A 15,402-nucleotide genomic window follows, 5' to 3' on the forward strand; every position below is an offset into this window, starting at 1 on the left:
GCGAAGGGAACTGGTTTGGCTGGACGAGAGGCTTGTGACTATGGTCGGGAAGTGCCTTACGGAGGCTGCCAATTAAGGCCACCATTTAGGTGTGTGGAGTCTTATAGCCGTGGATGCTCCACTAGGGGGATTTTGGGAAAGAATAAGGGTAAATTCAAAAAGGCGTGATTAGTTGGGGTTCCCCTCAATAACATATAATATAAATAGATGGCAAGTAGAATATGGTAACATATAATCCGCGGGATAAAATATTTGCTAATAAACACGATCCCTCTATACATCACAATGGGACCACATTATTGTTTCCAGAACAGGGATAACAGCATATGCAATAACCATATAATAAACCAAAGTATAACTTTGGATAGAGGGGGACACCCAAACACAGCACGCCACCCAAGGCGAGTTTAGGAGGAAACTACTTAGGGGACTAGTACTGACCATCACAAGGTATGTGTATATGTATATATATATATATATATATATATATATATATATATATATATATATATATATATATATATATATGTGTATGTATGGGCCAATCACTACTTACATGGAGGAGGGTGCGATGTGCGTCAGCACGGCCCGCAACTGGAAACCAAGACGAATGAACTGGAAGTGAATCGTCGAGGTCGCCAAACGGGGGCCAAACCAAGACACATCACAGAGCATGCGTGATCGCGCTGTCATGGCGCTAATGGCTGATGGAAACGTTTTGTAAATGCTGCAAACGTTAAATATAAGTCCCTGTTACATATCGGAACATTATATAACGGGATGCGAGCAGGTATTGATCGTTATGCATATCAAGAACATATACAATTAAAAAGTACCTAAGTGTATTCTCTAACTTGTATAAAGGGACGATGTGACTAATAATATAGTGCTAAAAAGTGCAATATTATTAACAAACCAAATATACAGTCGCCATAGCGGCCGATATAAAAGAGCAATGCATATTCCTGCTACAAAGCTACATAGGTAAGTGAATAATGTGGAATAATAGAGTGGGTCCTATTCCTATCAGTTTTTTCCGCTTAGGTTTTGTACTGTCTTTGACACATGGGAACACAAATTGAAGTGTAGGTAGGCTAAATTCCACCTAACAAACCACGTACACCCCTTTCGGACCCTAATGACAACAGCCTTTCAGCATGATAATGCTACTTCCACATTGATAAAAGTGAGTTAATAACTGGACCATTGCAAATGTTACTAACTTTGATGAATATCTTATGTGAACATTATAATTTGTATTTAGATGCTTTTAAACTCCCAATAAAAGTGAGTTAAGAAAGAGTTAAGAAACCTTGAGAGTTGCAACAGGTGGAAAAGAGGAGTGACAAGAGGAGAGGTTTTTTTTCTGCTCTGGGGTCTCCATTATTATTAGTAGTCTGCTCTGGTGTCTCCATTATTACTGTCTGCTTTGGAGGTCTTCTGTTTTATTTGTTCAGTCTCCATTTCTTTAGTAGTCTGCTCTGGGGGAGTTCCATAATTACTCTTGTACAATTGTACTCTTGTTTGGGGGTCTCCATTAGTTTTAGTCTGCTCTGGGATCTTCATTATTATTAGTTGTCTGCTCTGCTGCCTTGAAATCTCCATTTTTATTATCCACTCTAGGGGTTTCCTTTATTAGGAGTCTGCTCTGGGGTCTCTAGTATTATTAGTAGCCTTCTCTGAGGGGCTACATTATTAGCTGTATTTACTGTGTGTCGTTTTTATCATTGTCTGCTCTACGGGTCTTCAATATTAATAGTCCGCTGAGGGGGTATTCATTATTGATATCTGCTCTTGGGGTCTCCATTACAACTTGTTTGCTCTGGACACTGTATTAATGGTCTTCTCTGGGATCTGTATTATTTGTTGCCTGTTCTGGGTTCTGTAACATTTTTTGTATGGTTTGGACACTAAAGTTATTGTCTGGTCTGTATTATTATTTATTTTCTTTCCTGGGGTCTGTGATGATTATTATCTGAATGCAGTATCTGGTTTCTGTGCTGGTGTTTAGTTCTGTACTGTGGTATTTATAATTTCTGGAGTGGTATTTTGTGCTGTCCCGTAGTATTAGGTGCTTCTAGGGTGCTGGTTCCTAGAATAGCCCCTTGAGGTTGTGCACCACTGATTTACATGTAGATACTATTTACTAATAAAGCGACATCTCAGTGTAACACGTAGTTATAGAAGTTGATTTATTTTTCATTATACCCACGGTTGCTACCAACAACGATATCATTAAGAAGTTTATAGTGAATGGTAGGAAGGCCAATTTTTCTTGTCTGCTTCTTTCTCGTGCAGTGAGCAGTGTAGCTGAAAGCCTTTTGAATCCATTTACTTCAGACAGATAAGGAGGCGAAAGTTTAACTCTTTCCATACCGAAAGCACATATCCATTAATGATTCAGCTCTATGAGGTGATTAAACCATCCAGGGATTATCTGTAAAGATTTTTATCAGGGTCCTTTATCTCTCAGCTGTCAGTGGATACAGGACAGAAAATTGATTTATACAAACTGCATAATAAGGAAGAAAGGCAGAGGAGAAAGAAGGATACAGAAACATATTTCTTTAATAAAGATTATTACATAATTTACCGTTATCATCTGCACTATTGATTTATGCAATTTTGTCAAAAGTTTAATTATGCTTTAAGGCTGTCTAGTCCAAATTTAAACCCCTGATTATTGGTTGGGGCTATGCCAGTAAATGCACCAATATGTTGTCTTTAAATGTGGGTTAAACCTATGTGTCTTTCCAAATTTACACTACTGGCAAACTTCAAGTAATTAATGAAAAGATACCAAGACATTCTTGATAAAAAAAACTTCTGGCATATATTAGGATGATGAAGATGAAATTGGGGTGGATGTTTCAGCAACAATGATTCCAAATACACAGGGGAAACTCATTTGGTTTCAGAGAAATAAAGAAATACATCTGCTAGAATGAAGCAGCAAATTACCTAAGGAAGGAACTAAAGCTCAGAGATCATATAAGAAACCTACAGAACCATTAGGCTGCTCTTACATAGGGTTTACATCATGTTAACAATGTATTTACATATATGCAGTTTAAATGCAATGTAAACGCAACATGTGAACGCAGACGTGGGATTTAAAGAGGTTTTGTGTGGTATAATGGGCAAAAATCACAACCTGTGCAATGCAGTGCTGATGGGCTTCAGTGCAAAGTCTTTGCCAGGCCCCTGAATACAGTATACTGTATGGTTTATATTACTAGTCTTCTTGTATTGGCCCTTTAAGCATCTTGGATCCAGTTGCTAACGCACCATTTGCATTCCCTCAAGTTACGCCCTTGGAGCAATGCATTTCACTAGTTTCTCTATACAGGAGATTTCTTGATGTACAAAAGTAGTAAAAACATTTCGGTAAACATTCTCAATACGTTTTCCCTGTCTCTTTCTATGGCTTGATTTCCTGGCTAGGATTGGATGAGTTGTGATACAGGTTGTGCAGACGTTTACTATAGGAAGGTTGTTCCCAATGGCTATGATTTATTAAAAGTAGACATAAAGATCTTTGTGTGTGGTGTATTGCCAAGTATTAATCCCAATAAGACTGCTGTACTATGCACTGCACAGTATTTCCTTCATAACAAGTACCTAAACTATCCATATAACAACTATAATGGGTGCAGTATAAAAGCACAAGTGGTTACCTTTTGTACCTTTATATGAATTAAGTCAACTTAAAATTATAGGTTTTCAACTTCAAAGTATACAATAACTTCCCCAAAGCTGTGTTCCCCAAAACATGTACTTTTATACCCCTTTTCTCCAATAGGAAAATATATATTACACATTGGGAAGTTACAAATAAGTTAAAATATGCACCTTGCACTAAAAATTGTTACACTATTAACATATGAACAATAGAAAATATTTGGGTTTTATTTGTTTGTTGCATGGATACATGCAGGAAAAATGGTAATAAAAACAACGGCACACATGAACCTATTATATATGATCACAATTAAATAACTCTTACGCTTGCTCGTTGTCAGTAAGGTGCAAGGCAAGTTGGCATCAATCAAGCTGTAGACTTTGGGACTTGATCCCAATCCTACTTTGGAAATCATTTGTGTTTGGCTTTATTTGTGGTGCACAATGTTCCATGCAGAATTTCTGTGAGAACCTGTTGACAGTCTTTCTTCATGAAATATAGTGAAAATTTCAGTAGAGCATGTACAATCCGGGCACATAAAATGCAACTCCACTTCTGTAATATTTTGCCAAATGCTTCAAGTGTGCCTAAACTTTCAGGTGTGTACTGGATGAATGATGCTTATTCTTGAGCCTTGTATCTTTTATATTTAGCTATTGTGTCTCCCACTTAAAGGTGTTTTCACAGGAAACAAATTAGTTCCTGTGGATAGGACCTAGCTGACTAATCAGTGGGGGTCTCACAGATCACGATATGAGGGGTCCGCAGTACCTCTCCCCCCCCATGGGCATTATTTAATTATTGAATCTGATTATTTTGAGAGTTGCCAGTCTCTCTTTGGAAACCAAGGAGATTTCAGAATGACGATAAATGAAGAAAGACACCTTTATCTTTATAGCAATTTGCAACCATTGGATTATGCTACTTATTACTCTCCAATTATGACCACATAGTCCAGCCCAACTGCACAGGCCAATGTCTATTTACATTTGAAGCAAGTGCCCCTGCCAGTGCTGGACAAGCTGCCTGCTCGCCTACTCTCCCTCGCTACTTGTCCCGCAGAAGTACACCCTCTGCCGCTAGCGCTTTCAGAAGGGAAATACTGTTTCAGCTTGTGCACCAGGGCCTGCTGGTATTCATGCATTCTCACACTCCTTTCCTCTCCACGGATGAGAGTGGAAAGATTTTACTTGTACCTTGGGTCCAGGAGAGTGAATACCCAGTAATCGGTGCTGGAATAAATTCTTTGAACGCGAGGGTCACGGGATAGGCAGCCTAGCATGAAATCTGCCATATGCGCAAGAATTCACTCCCCTCACTGGCCTGACTCTCCATTTCCTCCTCCTCCAACTCCTCTTCTTCTGCCCATACACGCTGAACAGTGAAGGACTGAATAATGGTCCCCTCTTCTGTCTCGCCACATTCTCCTCTTCATCCTCCTCTGATATGCGCTGAGAAACAGACCTAAGGGTGCTTTGGCTATCAACAAGGGAATCTTCTTCCCCCATCTCTTGTGACGAGCGCAAAGCTTCCGACTTCATGCTGACCAGAGAGTTTTTCAACAGGCCAAGCAGCGGTATGGTGAGGCTGATGATGGTGGCATCGCCACTGACCATCTGTGTTGACTCCTCAAAGTTACTCAGCACCTGACAGATATCAGACATCCACGTCCACTCCTCATTGTAGACTTGAAGAAGCTGACTGACCTGACTACCAGTTCTGGTGGAAGTTGACATCTGGCAGTCTACAATCGCTCTGCGCTGCTGGTAAACTCTGGATAACATGGTTAATGTTGAATTCCACCTCGTGGGCACGTCGCACAACAGTTGGTGAGCGGGCAGTTGGAGGCGGCGCTGCGCTGCCCTAAGAGTGACAGCATCTGTGCTGGACATCCTTAAATGCGCACAGATGCGGCGCACCTTCGTGAGCAAATCAGACAGATTGGGGTATGTCTTGAGGAAACGCTGAACTATGAGATTTAACACATGGACCAGGCATGGCACATGTGTCAGTCTGCCGAGTTGCAGAGCTGCCACCAGGTTACGGCCATTGTCACACACAATCATGCCTGGCTTCAGGTTCAGCGGTGCCAGCCACAGATCAGTCTGCGTCGTGATGCCCTGTAATAGCTCTTGGGCGGTGTGCCTTTTATCGCCTAGGCTCAGCAGTTTGAGCACCGCCTGCTGTCGCCATGCCCGCGGATGGTAATTCGGTGGAGGAGGGGTGGGAGGAGGAGGAGGCATAGTAGGCCTTTGAGACCTGGACCGAGGTAGGCCCCGTAATCCTCGGCGTCGGCAGTATATGACCAGCCCCAGGGTCAGACTCGGTCCCAGCCACATAGTGGCCCTGCCCGGCAGCAGTCGTCCACGTGTCCGTGGTCAGATGGACCTTGTCAGAAACGGCGTTGGTCAGGGCACATTGGGAAAAGTAGTGGCGGCTGGGGACCGAATACCGAGGTGCGGCCGCCGCCATGAGGTTTCGAAAAGGCCTCGGTCTCTGCCAGCCTATAGGGCAGCATCTCCAGGCTAAGCAATTTGTAGATGTGGACGTTGAGGGCTTGGGCGTGTGGGTGGGTTGCACTATACTTCCTTTTGCACTCCAGCGTCTGGGGTATGGAGAGCTGAACACTGGTGGATGCTGTGGAGGATCGTGGAGGTGAAGATGGGGTTTTCGCACGGGAGGTGTTTGGGCCGGGGTCCTGGGCAGGGGGCTGACTAGCAGATGACACAGGGGAAGGAGCAGTGGTGTGCCCGGCCGGAGGTGAACGGGCTTGGTGCCATTGAGTGGGGTGTTTAGCATTCATATGCCTGCGCATACTGGTGGTAGTTAAGCTAGTAGTGGTGGAATCCCTGCTGATCCTGGTTTGGCACAGGTTGCACACCACAGTCCGTCGGTAATCCGGTGTTTCTTTAAAGAACCTCCGGACTTCTGAAAATCTAGCCCTCGCCACGGGAGCTTGACTACGTGAAACATTTGGCGCTGATGCACCAGCTCTGGCCCTGCCTCTCCGTCTGGCTCCACCACTGCCTCTTCCAACCTGTTCTGGTATAGGACTCGCCTCCGTCTCAGAAGCACTGTGTTCACCCGGCCTATCAACCCAGCTTGGGTCCGTCACCTCATCATCCTCCGATCCCTCAGTCTGCTCCCCCCTCGGACTTCCTGCCCTGACAACAACTTCACCACTGTCTGACAACCGTGTCTCCTCATCATCCGACACCTCTTTACACACTTCTTCCACTACGTCAATAATGTCATCATCACCCACAGACTGCGACCGGTGGAAAACCTGGGCATCGGAAAAGTGGTTTGTGACTCTGGGAAGGGTCCAGAAAACAGTTCCTCAGAGTATGCCGGTTCAAATACCAAATTTTCCTGGGAGGGGGCAGACTGGGGGGAGGCTGAGGTGGAGGAGTACTGATTTCGGTGACATGGGTGGACTGCGTGGAAGACTGACTGGTGGACAATGGCTAGAAGCATTGTCCGCAATCCACAACATCACCTGTTCGCATTGTTCTGGCCTCAACAGTGCTCTACCACGAGTACCAGTAACTTGAGACATGAACCTAGGGAGTGTAGCTCTGTGGCGTTCCCCTGCTCCCTCATCAGCAGGTGGTGTCTCACCCCGCCCAGGACCACGGCCTCTGACCCCTGCAGTAGTTGGACGGCCACGTTCAAGCCCTCGTCCTATATCCCTAGCCCTCGGGTTCAACATTTTCAAAATTAAAGTGTAAACTGTAAATTTCTTTGGATTTTTTTTTTTATTTGTGTTTTTTTTTTTTTTTTTTACAAAACGATGATATCCTATTGCTATGGCTAGTTTCTAACCTACACTGACAGCACACAACTGGATTTTGTGCTGTGCCTGATGACTTTGAGTTATAAAAAAAAATAAAAGTAAAAAAAAAAACCAGCAGACTGTGCCTATTTCAATCAAACCCCTAATATATTGTCCCACTTAGGTGTTTGAGGTGGATATGTGTGTCACTAAGAGCTAAACACAACGGTCGCAAGTCTCCCAGCAAATTCCTCACAATATAGTACTAGCTGCACTACTAGTGCCAGCAAGCCCAGCCACAAGCAAATAAAAAAAAAAAAAAATAACGTTATTGTAGCCCTAAGAAGGGCTGTTGGGTTCTTGTAGAATCACTGCTGCCTAACACTATTCTAATAGAACAGCCTAACGCTTTCCCTGACCAGCAGCAGCTCTCTCCCTAGCGGCATCCAGACAGAGAATGACGCGAGCAGCGCGGGCAGCGGCTAGTCTATCCCAGGGTCACCTGATCTGGCCAGCCAACCACACTGCTATCGACGTGTAAGGGTACCACGTCATGCTGGGTGGAGTGCAGAGTCTCCTGGCTTGTGATTGGCTCTGTTTCTGGCTGCCAAAAAGTAAAACGGCGGGAGATGCCATTTTCTCGAGCTGGCGAAATACTCGTCTGAGCAACGAGCAGTTTCGAGTACGCTAATGCTCCATTTGAACAATTCAATGGTCAGCACTACCTGCAATACAATTGAGCTGGAGCATTAAATACCGTAAGCCATCCAACAAAAGAAACAGGATGCACCAATAACCGCTCAAATATAACAATCAAATAAATTTTTATTTCAATCCAAACAAGAGAGCAACAAGTAACACAAACATTTAAAAACAATTAAAACATATAATATACACAGAATGCGACCGGAGACCGCGGTGTAGGTCAACACAGTACTACCGCCTGCCAATCCAATCAGTGGTGAGATTTGATTCCTACCACACAAAACCTGCACTAAATTTGCAATTATACCAATAATAAAGTGCCAAACAGTAATTAGTTTCTAAAGTGCTAGTGCACAGTCAATAAGGTGTCCCACAGCACATATGGAAGGTATAGTACAGAAAGAAGTAAACCAAAAAGCACTAACTGCTAGTTACCAGGTAAAGTGCTACAGGGCAGGCATACAGGTGGAGGAAAGAGCAGGGGTATGTTGAGTACGCTAATGCTCGAACGAGCATCAAGCTCGGACGAGTGTGTTCGCTCATCTCTAGTAGTGACCTATTTGATCCATAGACCGTTTTGGCCTTCAGGATTCTATAATTATATTATAGTTTTATATTATAGTTATATTCAAATTAAGATTTTATACATTTTTTACTTAATATAATTGTTTATTATGGGATAAAGGGTCATACATATATATATATATATATATAAAGATACAAAGAGGTGAGGCAGCACTCGGGAAAAGTTATGAACTCGGGTGCAATTCCCAGGACCTGAACCAAGGTCCATCAAACCATAGAACAGCAAAAAAAAGGCAGCACTCCGAGATTTGTGGAAATCAGAAAAACATACTCATTTATTCACACATGTGTCAAGGCTACGTTTCGGCTCCTTGCATCTGGAGCCTTTCTCAAGCTTGAGAAAGGCTCCAGATGCAAGGAGCCGAAACGTAGCCTTGACACATGTGTGAATAAATGAGTATGTTTTTCTGATTTCCACAAATCTCGGAGTGCTGCCTTTTTTTGCTTTTTTTTGCTGTTCTATATATATATATATATATATATATATATATATATATATATATATATATACAGGCGGTCCCCTACTTAAGAACACCCGACTTACAGACGACCCCTAGTTACAAACGGACCACTGGATATTAGTAATTTACTGTACTTTAGCCCTAGGCTACAATAAACAGCTATAACAGTTATTAAATGTGTCTGCTATGAAGCTTTATTGTTAATCCTGGTTCTGGCTGGGGCTACAATTATAAAATATACAGTTCCGACTTACATACAGATTCAACTTAAGAACAAACCTACAGACCCTATCTTGTACGTAACCCGGGGACTGCCTATATATATTTTATTTTTTAAATTTTTTCCTCAGGAGGGGACTAGAAGGTGAGATGTCCGGATGGCACTTTCAATACATTGCGGTACTATGGTAGCAATGTATTATGACCAATTATAGAGCTTTCACTGGCAGGACCAAATTATTATAGAGCTATCACTAGTAGGACCTATTATAGAGCTATCACTGGTAGGCCTAGGTGGCCTTCACCAGGTACGCAATGGATCAGGAAGTGCTGATGCAGCAGTATTAGCACCCAGAATACCTAAGACACTGTGGTCAGCTTTGACCACAGCATCTAAAAGGTTAAATGCCGATTGTGGAAGGACCTTAGCTCTTAGTCTGTCCAAAGCTCCTGCTCCAATTAAAAAGACTTAGCTTCTGAGTGTGTGCAAACATACCCACATAACCATATGCTACGGTGCAGTAATATACTCTCACTATACACTGGTTTCCACATAATATCGAACACAGGTGGTATATTCTGCTTATTGATTTCATAGAAGCCACAGACTAATAAACGTAATGAATGACTTGCTGATTAGAATATTAGACTAAGGAATATTAGTTTAAGCAGGAATACCAAGGCTTGACCAATGGGACTTAACGAATTTGCTGAATGAAGAGACTGGAGTGCTTGCTTAAAGGAAATCTACCATTTGATTTGAGAATGCTGTAGCTACACTGATGCAGAAACATATCTTGTTTAGTCTCTGAGCTGAGTGGTTTTGTTTAAAAAACAATTATAAAAATTTCAGGACATTGGGTTGCATGCTGCTTGCCGTTCATAAACTCATTACATGCTTCCTGAACTGTCCAGACTGGATTAATCAACCTGACCTGGGTGACTTATACACAGCAGCTGGGGGATGGTGCAGCAATGGATTGCTTCTGCCTGTCAATGAATACAGCTTCTCTGAAGTTTTCAGCAAAACCACACAGCTCAGGGAATAAACAAGATATGTTTTAGTGTAGCTACAACATTCTCAAGGTATGTTAGTTCATAATGCATGAAATCAAATGGTAGATTTCCTTTAAAATTTCCAAACCTTTTTATAAACTTTGTACAACTCAGTAGTCCAGTGTGTATACATAAAGACTCTACTTCCAAAATCAAGCATGATAAACCACTTTACTCATAGATCCAAGCACCGTGACTGTGGTAATCTTCTTATATTTATTATCCATGACCTCACTTGTGCAGTGAGCAGGAAGTGAGCGAGCATATGTTTATTGTGAAAGTAGCTTAAAGGGAACCTGTCACCAGGGACCTCTTTTTCATTAAAGGCGGGTTGCAGGTGCCCATTACAGCTGCATTGCAAATATGCCTTTGTGTCTTTCCTGAGCATTGGCATTACAGTATAATTGTGTGTTATAATTTACCTTTCACCATGACAGAATCCTCTGTGTAGTCCAAGGGGTTGGGCTTTGGTTTGGCTGCATTTAAAAAAACAACACATGCCTTATCTGTGCTGCAGACTGATCAGCCCTCACCTTTGTTTTCCTGTATTGCTCCCTCCATCCCCGACTTATGTCAGCTCACCATGCTTCGGGCATGCGGGAGGAGTACACGGGTGGGGATTGAGAGCTGCAGCACAGACAAGTCAGATGTTGTTTTTTTAAATGCATCCAAACCAAAGCCCAACCCCTGGGACTAAACATAGTATTCTGTCAGGGTTCAAGGTAAGTTAAAACATGCAAATAATACTGTATTGCAAATGCTTAGAGAAAGCATAAAGACATATTTGCAATGCATTTGCAATAGGCATCTGCAACCTGTTTTTAGTGAAATTGAGTTAGCTGGTTACTGGTTTCCTTTAAGCTCCATCAACTACCACCATTTTTTTTCTATCAGGTCTATGATGTAAACTGTAGTCAATGTAAAAGTTAGTAAGTTATCTCCACCTTCTGGTCCTCAGCTTTGTTATGTGATCCACAATTAGACCTTCATACTGTGTCCTATATGTGGGAAGAAAGTCAGATTTTCAATTTTTTTCCTTTGGGAATTTAAATTTGATGTGAACAAGGGATCGGTAGGAATAATAGATCTACAAAAGTGTGAATGTTGCATTGTGGGCATTGCTTATTAATATAATTTAGTGCTACTATGGAAAGCCACCTGGGGAACTTAACGCTGCAGCCCTTTTCTGTTTTTACTACCCACCTTCGAAAAGCCATAACATTTTTTATTTTGCTATTTACAGAATCAAATGAGGCCTTGTTATCCACAGGACGAATTGTACTTCTTTTTGGCGGCATTTTATATTTCTTGCAATGTTCTGGAAAGCTGGAACATTCCAAAAGTGTTACAATTGACAAAAAACCGCATTTGCACCATTTTCTCACTGTCGTTTTTACAGTTTTCTCTGTGTGGTCCAATGGTAAGGAATAAAGGGTTTTGTTTTGTAAAATGGAAATTTTTCTGTGAAGTGGGGGAACACAAGTTCCTCTTGGTTGCTGTATATTGATGTCATCTCCTAAGCCGTGGCGGTTCTCTTCTGATTGATATGGGTCTTAAAATGCAAATTACAGAACAAGCCAAAACCAAACACTTACCTCGGATTGGAGCTCCTGGTGTCTGTGTGTTGTACACCCTGGCTTCACTGCGCAAGCGCCGTAGGTATGCGGAATGAAGCTGAGGTATTATGAGGAGCTGAGATCTTCATATGTGAGTCCGATGTGCCTCATGAGACTCGCACCTTGGTGAGTATAAATGTTTGGTTTTTTTACATTGCACCAATGGACAGCTGTAATACAGGTTGATTTGGGACCCCAAATAACAGGTCCATACGGACCTATAGTTGGTTTAGGGTCGCAAATTGACCTGACATGTTCTTTGGTTCAAGACCTTAGGATAAGATAATTGTTCAAAAATGACCATATTCCTTTTCCCCTTAGAGCTTTGGTGCAGTTGTCAGTGGACTGTTCCCTTCTCTCTGTGGCAGTAAAAATGCCTTTTGGACCGTCCTGCTGAGAGCCTACAAAGTACAGGAAAGGAGCAAAATCTTTCAAAAAGATTAATTGCAGTTCTGGTCGAAGAGTTGCATCAATGGTGAGGTTTTATATGGCAGTTTGAGCAGTAAAGTATCTTTGGTCGTGAATGACATGCTACTAGGCAGCAAAGAATATTTATCATGTAGTGGTGTATATTTGTAGTTAGTGATTCATTTGGCTTGGAAAGGTTTAACAGAGTATATCTGCCACTAACCTCCTTCGCCACCTGCTCACCCTGGCAGCAAGTGATGTGATAACACACACAGCACGGAGAGGAAAGCCTGTCTCCCATAGCTGTCAGTACGAAGAAGCGGAGGTGGAGAAGGAATGTGTAGCGTGGAGAGAAGGTCTGATGGTATCTGTAATCCTATTATATATTTCTAGGCTTTAAGATTCCACCAACCTATCCTTAGCTTCAACATAGCGTGAGAGCAAAACACACACAGGCATAACTTACACACGCGTCTTAATGCAACGTGGGATTTTAAGCCCAACTTATGCTAATACCGAGGTTAAAAAAAATGATGGAGGCTGCTGCAGCTTCTATCCTAAATGTCAAATGTAGGGACAGAAAACTGGAGGATTCACCATAGTAAAGACTCGTAATGAATCACAAGCTCATGCTATTCTACTGATGGTACCCGGCTGAATCAGTTCCGGTTGGATCGACTTGGAACAGGAAGCATGCTAAGTGGTAACCAATCAAAGCCGGGAGACCAAGTGGCCTGCAATAAAAAAAAGCAATATTCATATGTTTATACAACCTGTGGGTGATTTAAAAGTTTCTGCAGTTGCTACTTGTATAAGAAAAAGAATAAATTGGAAAGGATAAAGGGGAGATTATATAATAAAATGTTGGCCCTATGGCACCTCAAACCTTTTGCATCTCGGCCAGTCGTATCATGCACTGGAATCCGGGCTGGCATACCGCCGTGCGCTGTAGAGGAGGAGGAGGTGACCCCTCCCCCCTTCATAGAAAACCGCGGCACAAGGCTGCGCACTCGGGAAAGGATGCTCTATCTTTTCCCGGTGTACGGCACAGAACGGTGCCACACACGTGTGGCACCGTACCACTGCCGGGCCGCTATTGCCGTCTATGGGGACGTATCTGCATATACATCCCCACAGACAGGCGTGTGAATGAGCCCTTAGAAATCTACCTATTAAAGTAGAGGCAGTGGTAGGTTCCTATTAAACTACTTAAAAGGTACTAAAGTAAGCAGCTCCTGGTGCTACCCCAGATGTAGCAGTGTTACACTTCTAGCTTTATCGGAACCCTCTCACTCCATAGGCTGGTGGTGACTGCCAGGCTTCATGCGGCAGTCACCGTCTTCTAATCCCACCCTCTCATGAATACACTGGACCGCTTTGAGCGGTTACTTTAGTAAGCAGCTCCTGGTGCCTTTTTTATGGGTGACAGGTCCTCTTTAACTTTTCTATCTTAAGCTAACCCTATAATGCTATCTAAACTAATCTATATTTTATTTATGTAATGTCTACATTGAGAGGCTACTGGGGTGTAGAGTTGCTTCACCATGTAGCGGGAGCAAAGGCTTCTCCAAACCCCCGTAGCCTCTGCAATCCCTCCCTACCTGTGTGCTTGTAGCTCTGTGCAGCAGCTCTGACCGAGTAGTAGCAGGAAGGGAGGGATTTCAGAGGCTACAGGGCGCATGGAGTAGCCTTTGCTTCTGCTCTCACTAGTAGCCTCTCTGGAAAATTTACAAATTTACATATTAGCTAGATAAAGTTTATCTTAGTTTAGAAAGAATTATAGGGTTTGCTAAAATCCTACATCCTTAGATCAGGAATAGAACAGACATTTATTTAAATGACAAAAAATATTCTGCACATATTGCAGTGAACAAATTGTAATAATTTATTATATATATTTGAAGTCAGTCCATTTTATTCCGACTCCACCAAAATGGTCTCTGACTAAATAGCCCTGGATGCCTGTGGGAGTCTTCAGCTGCACTAAGTGTACACGTTAGGTAACGGACTGTGTGTGTTCTGTTAAAAAGCAAAGCCTGTCCAAGTCTGAACTACTTTTCACATATCACTCACGGGCAATGTGCACATGACCATATATAGCGCTGTGAGCTAACCACAAATTGTGGGTAGCTCATGACCCCCATAGAGGTTTATTTTGCACGGTCACAGTGTGGGTAGCACAATAAATCTTGTGTCTCACACTGTACTGCCCGTGACAGAGTTGGGTTGCTGTGCCACACATTATATAGGAGGTCCTATTAGTTCCCCGATTTGTGCTGTGGCCAATCACCCCTCCCATCTCCAACCAGCCGAATTGAGGAATAAACATTGCCCTGTTGAGGGCCCATTTTTGTACTCAGTCATATGTGATTCATTTTCCCTTGGGGTCACATGAGAAATTGCAATGGTTTTACAGGGCCAGACTAATATACTTAACTCAGTTCTACCCAATACATATACCAGTATACTGTATTCAGTATATAACCCATCCCTACATAAAATACTAATTAAAGAAAGCATCACAGTGATTCAATGAAAATATGGAGGACCTAATTACATGATTATTTCATGATGGGGAGGGTTCACGATGGGAGTACTGTGAGTAGGCATTAGATAGAACAGTATGCGGGAGCTAAAACACCTTTGGGTTACTTACCTCTTTAACAGAGTAACTTTTCCCAACCCTTCCTGTCAGAAGACAGGAAAAAAACAGCAATTCTGCAATTGTTTTAAAATTTTAGGACATTTGCCGTGATCCTAAATTACAATTTTTTACATCTAATTTTAAATGTTTATTTTTTTCCATAGTTTAGTTTTCAATATTTTAGTTTTGTTTTAATCATGCAGACATAATCGTACGTCCAGGTAGGGAAAATAATCAGTCTGGATAGCCAG

The sequence above is a fragment of the Engystomops pustulosus genome, chromosome 6 (assembly GCF_040894005.1).
Source record: "Engystomops pustulosus chromosome 6, aEngPut4.maternal, whole genome shotgun sequence".
Taxonomy (NCBI): domain Eukaryota; kingdom Metazoa; phylum Chordata; class Amphibia; order Anura; family Leptodactylidae; genus Engystomops; species Engystomops pustulosus.